Source organism: Aotus nancymaae, unplaced genomic scaffold (assembly GCF_030222135.1).
Source record: "Aotus nancymaae isolate 86718 unplaced genomic scaffold, 86718_ANA_hifiasm-v0.15.2.pri h1tg000062l, whole genome shotgun sequence".
In the NCBI taxonomy this organism is placed as follows: Eukaryota; Metazoa; Chordata; class Mammalia; order Primates; family Aotidae; genus Aotus; species Aotus nancymaae.
In genome coordinates, this window is record NW_026988476.1 from 35,920,148 (window position 1) to 35,934,412 (window position 14,265).

The 14,265-nt window shown below is 35.3% G+C and overlaps 1 long non-coding RNA gene across 2 annotated transcripts in view; it reads left to right on the top strand.

Moving 5' to 3' along the window:
- The window catches only part of LOC135270436 (uncharacterized), a 222,384-nt gene that overhangs the window by 187,895 nt on the left and 20,224 nt on the right, over positions 1-14,265 (top strand). For both annotated transcript variants that reach the window (XR_010338616.1, XR_010338617.1), the window contains exon 2: positions 13,062-13,208. This is a non-coding gene — a long non-coding RNA (uncharacterized LOC135270436). The remainder of the gene's footprint in view (positions 1-13,061; positions 13,209-14,265) is intronic.

Here is a 14,265-nt window from a genome sequence, read left to right on the forward strand (position 1 = left end):
CCTTTGGTATAATATTAGTTGTAGATTTCTCTCAAATATTCTTTATTGAGAAATTACTCTACTTTTGTTAGTTTCTTGAGTTTTTTTTTTTATCAGAAATGTATGTTGTATGTTCTCAAATTGTTTTCTAGATCTATTGAGACATTAAATTAAATATTGACGGATTCATTTTTTGAATCTTCAGTCCTTCTTTTATTCCTAAGATAAAACCCTTTGGTCATGTTATATCATCCTACTTTGTATTACTGGCTTTGATTTGCTAATATCAGTTCCCTGAATTTTTTGGAATTATAGCTTCATCCTACCATATCTTCTCATAGGTCAGAACAGTTTTCTATATAATCAAAAGTATCTGATTGTTTGTCAGTTTCTTTCCCTCAGCAGCCTCATCCAAACAATTTAAACCAATTGCTCTTAAGCCTTGTTTTTCTTTCTCTGATGAGCTTTGCTCTTCTGTCTCCTAAGTCATGCTCTCCTACTCTTAGCTTTTTTATTTATTTGTTTATAGAATATCCTTTAGTAATTTCCTTTGAAAAGGTAAATTTTTGAGATACTTTTCATGTATTCAAATAACTTTATTTTATCTTCATCCATAACTGGTAGCTTGACTGGCACAAAAATTTATCTTTACAATATTCCCCATGCATAACATAATTCTCGACCCTTTTTATGTGGCATTTTTTTTTCTTTCAGGGAAAAAAGAATTTTCTAGGATCTTGATATTATCCTTAACATTCCAAAATTTCATAAACCTCATAGTCTCTGTCCAAATGCTCCTCGATCTGATATACAACTTTGGCAAAGTTTTAGGGTACAAAGTCAATATACAAAAATCAATAGTATTTCTATACACCAATAATGTCCAAGCTGAGAGCTAAATCAAAAATGCAAACACAAAAGCCATAGGAAACTAAAATACCTAGGAATACCTGTACAACAAGAAGTAAAAACACTGCTGAAAAAAGTCAGACAACACTAGCAAAGGGAAAAACATTCCATGTTCATGGGTAGGAAGAATCAATATTGTTAAAAGGCCATACTGCCGAAAGCAATTTATAGATTCAAAGCTATTCCTGTGAAACTGCCAATGTTATTTTGCACAGAATTAGTTAAAAAAACTGTTATAAAATTCATATGGAACCAAAACAGAGCCTGAATAGTCAAAGCAATCCTAAGCAAAGGAACAAAGCTGAAGGCATCACACTACCTCACTTCAAACTACACTACAAGACTACATTATCTAAGACAGCACAGTATTGGCACAAAACAGACACACAGACCAATGGAACAGGTTAGAAAACCCAGAAGTACAGCTGCACACCTACATCCATCTGATCTTCAACAAAACTGACAAAAATAAATGAAGAAAAATAGGGAAAAGGATGACTTCATAAATGTTGCTAGGATAACTGGCTAGCCATATACAGAAGGTCAAAACTGGACTAATTCCTTTCAACATATATAAAAGTCAACTCAAGATAAAGACTTAAATGTTAACCCAAAACTCTAAGAACCTTAGAAGAAAACCTAGGAAATTACCATTCTGCACATAAGACTTGGCAAAGATTTTATGACAAAGTCTCCAAAAGTAATTGCAACAAAAACAAAAATTGACAAGTGGGACCTAATTAAACTAAAAAACTTCTGCACGACAAAGGACATGACTAACAGAGTAAACAAACTTACAAAATGGGAGAAAATATTTGCAAACTGTGCATCCAATAAATGTCTACGATCCAGAATCTAGAAGAAACTTAAAAAAACAAGAAGCAAAAAAATCCCCATTAAGAAATGGGCAAAGTACATAAACAGACACTTTTCAAAAGAAGGCATACACGTATCTACTAAGCATATGAAAAAATACTCAAAATCACTAATCATTAGAGAAATGCAAATCAAAACTGTAATGAGACATTACCTCACACCAGTCAGAATGGCTATAAAAAGTCAGAAAAAAAAATAACAGATGCTAGCAAGGTTGCAGAGAAAAGGGAACACTTATACACTGTTGGTGGGAAAGTAAATTAGTTACTGTGGAAAGCAATTTGGAGATTTGTATAAGAACTGAGAACAGAACTACATTTAACCCAACAATCCCATTACTGGGTATATACCTAAATAAATATGAATTGTTCTATCACAAAGACACATGCACCCGTGTGTTTGTTGCAGCACTATTCACAATAGCAAAGTCATAGAATCAACCTAGATGCCCATCAGTGGTGGTCTAGATAAAGAAAATGTGGTATACATGCAGCATGGAATACTATACAGCTATACAAAAGAAAGAAATTATGCCTGTTACAGCAACATGGATGCAGCTGTGGGCCATTATTGTAAGCACATTATTATTGTAAGCATGGGAACAGAAAACCAAACACCACATGTTCTCATTTATAAATGGGAGCTAAACATTGATGATACGGTTTGGCTGTGTCCCCGCCCAAGTCTCATGTTGAATTGTAGTTCCCATAATTCCCAGGTGTCATGGGAAGGACCTGATGAGAGGTAACTGAATCATGGGGGCAATGATTCTGATGCTGTTCTCATGATAGTGAGTGAGATCTTATGAGATCTGATGGTTTTATAAGGGGCTTTATCCCCTTTTGGTCACCACTTCTACTTGCTGCTGCCATGTGAATAAGGAAGTATTTTCTTCCCCTTCCACCATGACTGTAAGTTTCCCGAGATCTCCCTAACCATGCTAAACTGTGATTCAATTAAACTCTTTTGTTTTATAAATTACCCAGTCCCAAGTATGTCATTATTAGCAGCATAATAATAGGTTAATATAGTAAACTGGTACCAGATAGTGGACACTGCTGTAAAGATACCGGAAAATGTAAAAACAACTTTGGAACTGGGACACAGGCAGAGGTTGGAACAGTTTGGAGGTCTTAGAAGAGGACAGACAAATGTGGGAAAGTCGGAATTTCCTAATCCTTTGGAGGGCTCAGAAGACAGAAAAATGTGGGCAAGTTTGGAATTTCCCAGAGACTTGTTGAATGGCTTTGACCAAAATGCTCATAGTGATATGGACAATAAAGTCCACGTTGAGGTGATCTCAGAAGGAGGTAAGGAGCTTGTCGGGAAATAGAGCAAAGGTGACTCTTGTTATGCTTTAGCCAAGAGACTGGTGGCATTGTACCCCTGCTCTAGAGATCTGTGGAACTTTGAACTTGAGAGAGAGAATTTAGGGTGTTTGGCAGAAGAAATTTCTAAGCAGCAATGTATTCAAGATGAAGCAGAGTATAAAAGTTCAGAAAATTTAGAGCCAGATGATGTGACAGAAAAGAAAAACACATTTTTCTGGGGAAAAATTCAAGCTGGCTTCAGAAATTCACATAAGTAATGAGGAGCCAAATATTAATTGCCAATCCAATGGGGAAAATGTCTCCAGAGCATGTCAGAGACTTTTATGGCTGCTCGTTCCATCACAGGTATGGAGACCTAGGAGGGAAAAAATGGGTTTTGTAGGCTTGGCCCAGCCCCTCCCAGCTCTATGCAGCCTCAGGACATGGTGTCCTGTATCCCAGCTGCTTTAGCACCAGACGTGGCTAAAAACAGCCAATGTATATAGCTCAGGCTGTTGTTTCAGAGGCTGCAAGTTCCAACCCTTGATGGATTACAAGTGGTGTTCAGCCTGCAGGTGCATGGAAGTCAAAAACTGAGGTTTGGGATCCTCCATCTAGATTTTAGAGAATGTATAAAAACTCCTGGATATTCAGGCAGAAGTTTGCTGCAGTGGGAGAGACTTCATGGAGAACCTCTGCTAGGGAAGTGTGGAAGGAAAATGTGGGATCGGAGCCCACATTTTCCTTCGACACTTCCCTAGCTGAGGTTCTCCATGAAGAACCTGGGGCACTACTTACTGGAGCTATGAGAAGAGGGCCACCATCCTCCAGACCCTAGCACCCCAGGTCCACTGACAGCCTGCACTGTAATCCTTGAAAAGCCACAGACACACCAACCCATTAAAGCAGCTGGGATTGGGGCTCAATTCTGCAAAGCCACCGGGGCAGAGCTTCCCAAGGCCATGGGAGCCCACCTCTTGCATCAGCATGGCCTGGAGGTGGGACATGCAGACAAAGGAGATTATTTTGGAACTTTAAGATTTAATGACTACCCTACTGGATTTTGCACTTGCATGGGCCCTGAGGCTCCTTTATTTTGGCCAATTTCTCCCATTTGGAGCAGGTGTATTTGCCCAATGCCTGTACCCCCACTGTGTCTAGGAAGTAACTAACTTGCTTTTGATTTTGAAGGCTCATAGGCAGGAGGGACTTGTTCTGTCTCAGATGAGACTTTACTTGGACTTTTTGGTTAATGCTGGAATGAGTTAAGCCTTTGGGGGACTGTTGGGAAGGTATTATTATGTTTTGAAATGTGAGGACATGAGATTTTAGAGGTACCAGGGATGGAATGATATGGTTTGGCCACATCATCACACAAATGTTATTTTGATTTGTCGTCCCCCAAATCCCCATGTGTCATGGGAAAGACCAAGTGGGAGGTAATTGAATCATGGGGGCAGTTACCCTCACGCTGTTCTCATGAAAGTGAGTTCTCATGAGATCTGACAGTTTTATAAGAGGCATATCCTCCTTTTGCTTGCCACTTCCCTTTGATGCCACTATATGAAGAAGGACATATTTGCTTCTCCTTCTGCCATGATTGTAAGTTTCCTGAGGCCTCACAAGCCATGCTGAACTGTGAGTCAATTGAACCTCTTTCTTTTATAAATTACCCAGTCTCAGGTATGTCTTTATTACCGGTGTGAGAACAGTATACAACCGAGAACATAAAGATACAAAGAAAAGAAAAATAGACATGAAGGCCTACTTCAGGATGGCAGGTGGGAGGAGAGTGAGGATTGAAATACTACCTATCAGGTTCTATGCCTATTATCTGGGTGACAAAATAATCTGTATACCAAACTCCCATGGCAACAACTTACCCATGTAAGAAAACTGCACATACACTCCCTGAACCTAAAAGTTGAAAAAAACCCAAAAAAGTATACGTATTTGTTTGAAACTGACTGTTAGAAAAATAGTTATGTGATTAGTTAGTTGGCCTCTTGAATGTTGAGTTCTGGGAAATTGTCTAAGTTCTGGAGATTGTTCATCTGTAATTTATTTTGTTTTTATGTCAAGTACTGCACTGTAAATTTATTTATTTTGAGGTAAGGTATGTGTTGAAAGAAGATAATGGAAATATATTTACAATTGTAAAGCCAGAAATCTGCTACTTTCTTCAGTTTATAACTTTAGTTGATCAAATATTAACTGAACATTTGTTATATGACTGGCATGTGCCAGATGTAAAGAACCAAAAATGAATTCAGTTCCAGACACTAACCTTTAATTGCTTTACATTAGTGGGAGAAATAAACATAAAACCTGATAATACCACTCTAATATCTAAGTGATGGTAAATAATATGAAGGGATTCCTCAAAAAATTTCAGGGAAGAATCTCTGGAAGAGACAATACATAAGCTAAAATTTAAAAAGGCATAAGAATTAATCAAATGAAGAAGTAGATGAGGGACTTTCTGAGCAGAGAATACAGCATTCATCCATTTATTCATTAATTCTTTTACTAACTTATTCAATAAGCATTTATTGAATATTATCTTACTCTAGCCACAATTCTAGACATGAAGACCAATAACACATAACATAATCAAAGCCATAAACTAACAAAATGATATTTTTTGTGTGTGCCTGTGTGTTACTAGAAATGTTTGAGGACTTACCAGCATGTATAATAAATGACAGGGAATATTGCAGAAGAGAATTTTGATAAACAGGCCATTTTCTTGAGCAAATCTGTATGGCATAGTAAGTCATTTGGATTTTTTTCCTGCATATGTGTGTCACCATACGATTTTTTTTCTCATTTTCTTTTTATAATATACTCCTTTTATATGTATTACTTGTATTCAATTTTTTAAAGTACCAACTAGATGTCGTTTATGTCAGAAGTTATCTCTATGTAGTCTTTCATTTAGAAAAGATAATTACTGATATCTACATCTTTATTTATATATCTATCTAAACTCTCTCCTCACCTTTTTCTTCCACCTTTAGATTACTTACTAACTTATTCAATAAACAATCAGCCAGCAACCAACTCACATCTTTTCTTCCACTAAATAAGTTGACATGTCTAACGAACTGGTGTGTATTGTTCTGGAATTTTATCCATCCTGAAATAATCATGTAAGAACATACATTCACCATTTTATAATTCTATATTCATTTCTAAATCCATCTATTCATCATCTATTCAAGTTTGTTTTGTCATTTAAAAGAATTAGGTCCAATTGTACAATTTCTCTGCTAGACTTCACAAAGTTCAAGTTAACTCATGTAGCTTTAATTAATCATTCTTAATGGCTTCAAAATATTCCACTTCATTTGGATTTACCATGATTTATTCAACCATTCTCCTACTAATGGTTGCTATCTTTGCTTCCAGTTTTATGTCATAATGAAAACTGCTGGAATAAACATCCTTGTATATATATATCTTGCCAAGCTATTTTAATTTTATAAGATAGGTCCCAGAAGCAGTTTCTGGTTTGAAAGTTATGTGGATTTTCAAATTTAATAGATTTTGTTGCTAAATTATTTCTTCAGAGACAGTCAGATGTTCACCAGCAAATTAAGAGAAGGTTGTTTTTCTCATATCACCACCAGCAACATCGATTACTGCTTTAATTTGTGCCAATTAAACTATACACAAAATTTTATTGACATTATACTTTTTATTTACCTGACTACTGGTTGGTTTAGGGACACATTTATTGGTTATTTGGATTTAATATTTCGTGACTTTTGCTTGTTTTCATTAGTTTTTTATATGAATTTTTAAGTGGTCTTATGTTAAATATTACTATTTCTCTTCCATGTATAATTCAAATGTGTATATTTTAACTAGGATTTTATATAACAGATATTTTTCATATACTAGTTTATATCTTTTTGTAGAAAAAGATCATTTTATAGCTTTTAAGGTTTCTTAACTTTCTGTCTTGACAATAAAGGTCTTCACCTTTTTAAATTTTTGTACATAGTCTCAGAGCTTCTCTTCAGTTGTCTTTTTTTTAAGTTCTTAATTTATCTGAATTTTTTTCTTTTACTTATTGTTCAAGGTAGCATTCCAACTTTCTTTTCAGATGTACAATCGATTGTGTAAGCCCTTTTGAAAATGTCACCCTTGTCATATATTAAATTTTCATAAGAATTGTGAGTTGTGTCTGCATTTTTCATTAGATCTCACTGATTTCTATTTCTATATCAGCATCCAATTTTACATCAGAATATTTATAATGTGTTTTAATATTCATTAAAATAAACTCACTCACTATTATTGCTTTTGCTTCTTCTGGCAGTATTCTTTCTCATCAACTTAAGAGACTTTTGTCAAATTCCAAAAACAAATTTAAATCCTAATCCCCATAAATATTTTAATTGAATTTGAAGTATATTTATTTTTTTAATATTGGGGAAATTGACATTTTTATTCTATTAATATTTTCTGTTTTAGAACATGATATGCTATTTCAGTTTTTTCTTTGTTCACATTCTTTCAATCAGATTTACCCAGTTTCTATACCTTTCTTGTTGAATTTATTCCTAAGCATTATATATTTTTTTGTTATGACTGTTAAGGGAACATTTTCACCATTTTCATTTCTCAGTAGTTACTGCTAACAGAGAGAAAACCACAGTAGTATTTTAAACAGTACTGAGAAACATCAAACAAATTTTAAGTAGAAACATAGTGATAATTTGGAGAACAGATTTTTAAAAAAGAGAGAATAGGACTGAGAGACAGTTAGAAGGCCGCTGTTGCAATTCAAGTGGAAGGAAATAAATTCCTGAATCAAGGTGCAGTTGTCAAGCAGGAGAAAATGGAGCATGAAGCAATGAGTATGTATAAAATTGGTAGAACATGGGTGTTGACAATATGGGACACATGGGCAGAAGAGGCATTTAAGTTAACTGTGAGATTTCTGGCTGTCTCCTGAAATGGCAGATACAGGAAAATAAGCAGGTTAAAAAAATCCATAGTGAATCTTAGTTCTGCTTATGTTTCTAAATATGTTATAAAGCAGTGTTTCTCAAAGTTTTGGCAATCCAATAACCACTTAGTGGGTGACTAGTGCAATTATAGGTTATCACATTTTAGTTAAATAAATTTAAATAATAATAGCTTTAAAAATAATTACTCAGTAAACATTATTTTGATTGTTAAAAAAAAGTATTACTCATTTCATATCAATGCTAGATATGCTATTCATTTTAAAGCTTTACTACAATGTATATGTGGCTCAGTGGACAATGACGGACAATGTAGCCAAGTGGCCACAATCTACATGTAGTGGATTTCTATTGAGTTAAAACTTTTTGACTTTCAATTATATATTGTGTGGAAATAGGAGCAACTATTTACAGTTTCATCGGCTATGGACATTACTTTCAAATCTGCACATAGATATTATGAGACAAAGACTCATATATCTCATTAAAAACTATTTTCAGAGCCTTATCAGATATAAAATAAATGAGTATATCACACTGTAAAGATTGACTTCAAATGTTTCAACTCACACCACAGCATCAATTGGTTTGCTAATCTATTCTAGTTGTTTTGGGTGATAAATAATAATCTTAATCATTATTGCCAATTTCTATCCCCCATAAAGTGAAAACACGTATTAAGGAAACAGTTAAATCCTTCACAAGGAAGCCATTGGTACCACTGTTACGATTTCGAGGGAAACTTGGTGCTCTACCATCAATTTAAAAATCATCATATTTTCCCTTGAATTTTTAGTGCCATACTATTCAGATAACTGAAAATCATACAAATGCATTCTACTGGTATCATCAGTGTAATAAAGAAGTGATTTTAACTTTACTAACACATAAGCTCAAATATTTCTCCCTCAGAGAGCAAGGCAAGTTATATGGAAAGCAGTCTTTGACTTGAAGCACATTTCCTCACATTGCGTGATGAAAAGATGGACTCACTATAGTTGTTATTTCGTCATATTCAAATATGTTTACTATTTCAGAGAAATGTGCTTTCCAATACTGTAGTCCTTAGATATATGTGAAGAGTCAAATTTAAATTATTTCAAGTAAAAAAAATTAGGATTCAATTTCTCAGTTGCACTAGTCACATTTCAAATGCTCAACAGCCACCTAACTAGGGCACCATGTTGGACAGAGCACATAAAGAACATTTCCATCACTGCAGAAAGTTCTTCTGGTCAGTGCCATTCTAGGACAATGGATCAAGGAATATTACTGACCGCCATCTGTTCTGTTGAATGAGTAATGTTTAGACTGACATTGTAGACACCCTCTTTTCCTGTGTCACATATTTTCCTTTCTTCACACATAGCTAAAGGTCTTCTACCATGTCCCAAAGGTGCCTGTTACAGTCTATATCACACCTCAGAAGGTAATCATTAACTACTTGAAAACAAAAATCTTTCTTCTGATTCTCACGAGTTTTGTGAAAAATAGAACAGAAATCACAAAGCATGTTTTTTTCCTACCCCTCCTATACATGTGCTGAAAACTGATATCCCACATATTAGTAATTCTATTCAATAGCATTAACTCTCATGGCATACACACATGCAGACACAGACACATGTGCACACACACATACATACCCCTACACAACCCCACACACCAATATAAACACGTTTTAATATTTTCCTGACATATTTTTATCACTGAGATTCAACAGTATCATTTCATAAATAAATTTTACCAGTAGCTTATTATTTTTTCTGGTATAATAATTATTTTTAACTTGCTATTGGTTTTGTAGCCTTTTCAACAATAGTGTAACCACCATTTGTATCTGTTTTTACTCTGAACAGTGCAATTCTGGATAATGCTTCCTTAGTTGTGCTCCTGCCTTTCTTCAGTGCCAAAACATCATCAACTCTACACTAAAATGTCTTTTTAATTATATATTGGAAAAAAAAACTTGTAATTATTTGAAAATTTAGGAAAACTTCAGTGACTTTATGTTCTCATTCATTAAATTTTTGTTAACAGCTAACTCGTTCTGAAGTGAGAGAAAATTGTTCCATGGCCCAAAAGAATCCAGTTTTTAAAAAATGATGTATTTTAGATTCTACATTTCATTGGCTGATGTCATTATATTAAAGATTCAATTTCCAAGAACATACACATTCTCATTCTGTTTTACAAATGAAGTCCCATTTATTATTTCTACTAACAAGGCATTCAGAAGAGGCTGTTTGTGTTTCTATCTCCATCACTGTTTTATGCTTCAGTAACAATTTGTTGGAGCTATTGATTTGTTTATGTCACTAGGGAATATGACAAATCAATAGAGTTAAAACCAAAATGCAAATGTGACATACAGAATATAAATGGTATATATACTGTATATAAAAACTGGATATGCATAGGAATATACACATTTATATGATGCAAAATTATGTTAGCTGTGATAAATTACATACTCCTTAAAAATATGCACAGCTTTTAGGAAAGCAAAATAATTAAGTAGATTAGGATTTCTGTAAAAATCACAGTTAATCTCACATTTTAAATGTTTGAAATATATACCAAAATTATTTTCTTTAGGATTTACCCACCTCAGGAAGATCATTTGTTTGACCATGAAGTTCTGAAGCTATTATTGGTGTGGTCAAGAAGGCTGCTAGTGTCTCTAAACTGTGTATGCTTTTGGTGAGGGAATTTTTATGTTTCAGTTTTAATCCTCAGGAACTCAAATCGAAGGCAAGGGCAAGGTGTCCATGCTGCACACAATGCCTGCCTTTGGTGTGGTCATGGGAAACTTGGATGATGTCTATACCTCCTTCTAGGATTGGGTTGGTCAGTGTCTCAAAAGTGAAATAAAGTTTACTAAAGGTTTAACAAGTCCACTCAGAAATGGAGCTAGAGTCACAGGAAGGCACAGCATTGGAGCCACCACTACAGCTCTCTAAGAGTGTAAATGCACGTAACAGGCAACACACAGGAGTGATTTAAAGGGGAATTGAGGGCTAATTCTTAGGACGGACTCTCCGCAAGACGGAATTAACTTTTCAGGGTCACACAAAGTTCCAGGCTATCTAGCTGGGAACATAAAACTCCATGATGTGCTGACTCCCATTCCCACCCACAGACTCACCTATCACCAACAGAGGCAAATAAATGCAGACCAGTGATGTGTTATTGCTCACCTTAAAGAGAATATAACATGTTCATGCAACTAACATATACAGAGGTTATTTGCTTTCTTGGCACTGCCACAGAGGGAAATGTTTCATATAAAGGGACTCTGCATGTAACTAATTCAAGTACAAAATCTCTTAAAAAATTTAAACATGTCATTTAAAAAATCTCACTAAACTTTCTTCTACATCCCCTAACCTGCTAAAGCAGAATGTACTAAATATACTTTTCATCCCCCTAATGACATTACATGAAGACCATCAATGATTCTGCTGTGCTGTATAAACTGACACCTCTAGAGTTTCCTGAAGCATGTGAAACTTCTTTCCTCTGTACTAAGGGGCCTGAAGCTCTTCTACTTTCGCTTTTAAGTTTTCAGACTCTTCCCCCGTAGAAAAGTAGGCTTCAGTTGAGACTTCTCATCAGAGTGCCTGCTTCAAGTATTCTCTTCCCACCCTTCTGTTTTTTCCTTTCATTCCCTTCCACCATCTCTTCTAAATTGGTGTTTCTTTTCTTTCTTTCTTTTTTTTTTTTTTTTTTTGAGGCTGGAAAACAGGTAATCCTACGAGTGTGCTGTAAGAGTCTATAGGTTTCCAAGTGATGGTCAGTGGTTTTTCATGGAGTAAAATAACAAATATAAGGAACTGGTTCTTTGACAACTGTCTCCTGGCATTTTTTTTTCTCTTCTTTTTCTGTGTTCCCGACTGTGTAACAGAGGACTGAGGATACCCCACACTTGATTTCTGTTTAAGAGGTGTAGTTTTACAGTGTTTGGAATACATTTTTTTGTTATTTCTGTAACATCTTAAATATGAAATGAAAAATCAGCACTAAGACAAAAAGCACATAAGTACATGCCTTTTAACCATGTGATTTTTTGCAATTATTGATTTTCTTGGCATTTGTTTCAGTGCATGTTTTCTGTTACTGGTGTCAGATACATTTCACTTAGAAATGCTACGTGATGAAAATCCTATAGTACAGAACTCTCTTTCCTCCCTGTATTTTTATTCACAGCATAGAATATCTTCTAACTTTGAGGAATCACTGCAGCAAGTTGTAAATGATACATGGAGTGACAAGTTTTCCCTACTGAATAAAAAGAGAAAAAGTACTGAGCAATGACTGCTGTGATGCACTGTTTCTAGTAATATTTAGTTTATACAAAGCTTTGGAAACCCAGCAGGCTCTGAGCTTTTGACACAGTGAGACAAAACCCAGACCAAATGCATTTAACGTGCTCATTTCTTTTTTCTTTCTTTTCAATACATTTCCAGTTGAGCAATCAGTTTCATGCCCCAGGGTGCATTGCATGCCTATAACCCTAGTTATGCAAAGAGCTTGGACTAGGATTAGATCTGGAGGTGGGAGTAGGAATTGCAGCTTCTTTGATCTCTTGCCAAATACCATTAGGAAGAGAAATGCATCTACAAAAAAATTCTGAGTGTGTGTATTGGTGGTAGTGGGAGGGCATACATGTGTATGCATTTAAGGGAAAAGAACAAATAGTTGGCCTCAACCACTAAGCCAGTCTCATCCTGGGTGTCCAGACTTCTGCTGGGCAGGGAGGAAATGCTCATATCCTGGATGAATGGGCTGTTCTTAACACCATTCCTTCCAGGACACATTTGGAGAGGGACAGAGATGATATCAACACAGATGAAGGTAAGAGGATAGACATATCGAGAAGAAAAGTCTCCGAGTGTACATTGAAAGATAGCTTTTTTAAAAAAAGCTGTGTGACCTCAAACTGCCAAGGGCACTGTTTTAACTTAGAAAAATTTATACATCTATCCTAATTAGAATTACTTTACAGGATATTTCCAGTATGAAAGTTTCTGAGATACCCTGGTGAAGAATGTCTTTTGACTTTACTTGATACTGGGAAGCCAAATGACTTATTGTAAAGAAGATCAAACACAAGAAACATCGTGAACGCACATGGGATTTGGCTCCATCTGAGGTCAGTACCTTACTGCTAACCTCGAGAAGTTTGACTTGATGCTAAAGTGTTCTTTTCCTGCAGTGCTTCCTTACCCAGTGGTTCTCAAGCATTATTTGGAGAAAGAAGGGATTTGGGCATAGCTGAAGAATAAAGCCCATATACATATTTTCCCATCAGATGGGTGGAAGGATTCTACAGACGAGCTAGGTTTTGGATATTTTAAATTTCTTGTACTTTCTCTATAGCACTACTTATTTTCTTTCCATTGATACACAACAGACCTATATGCAACAACACAATTAAAGAATCAGTGGTGGCCCTTAATACCGATTTACCAGTTGCTCAGAGATTTGAACTGATGATCATTAATACTGTTCAGAAAAATTGTATACATGAAGTTCAAGTTTAAATATCTACACAGAATTAATTTGAATATTTATAAATATAATAGAGAATTTGAAAAGGATTTTTAAAAGTAAAAATATGTAAGGCTTTTACAAAGTTGGAGGCATCATGCTACCTGACTTCAAACTATGCCACAAGGCCACAGTAATCAAAACAGTATGGTACTGGTACCAAAACAGATGTATAGACCAATGGAACAGAACAGAGACCTCAGAAATAACATCACACACCTACAACCACTGATTTTTGACAAACCTGACAAAAACAAGCACTGGGGAAAGGATTCCCTATTTGATAAATGGTGTTGGGAAAACTGGCTAGCCATATGCAGAAAGCTGAAACTGGATCCCTTCCTTACACTTTATACAAACATTAACTCCAGGTGGATTAAAGATTTAAACATAAGACCTAAAACCATAAAAACCCTAGAAGAAAACCTAGGCAATACCATTCAGGACATAGGCATGGGCAAAGACTTCATGACTAAAACACCAAAAGTATTAGCAACAAAAGCCAAAATAGACAAATGGGATCTAATTAAACCAAAGAGCTTCTGCACAGCAAAAGAAACCATCGTCAGAGTTAACAGGCAACCTACAGAATAGGGGAAAATTTTGCAGTCACCTATCTGACAAAGGTCTAATATCAAGAATCTACAAAGAACTTAAAT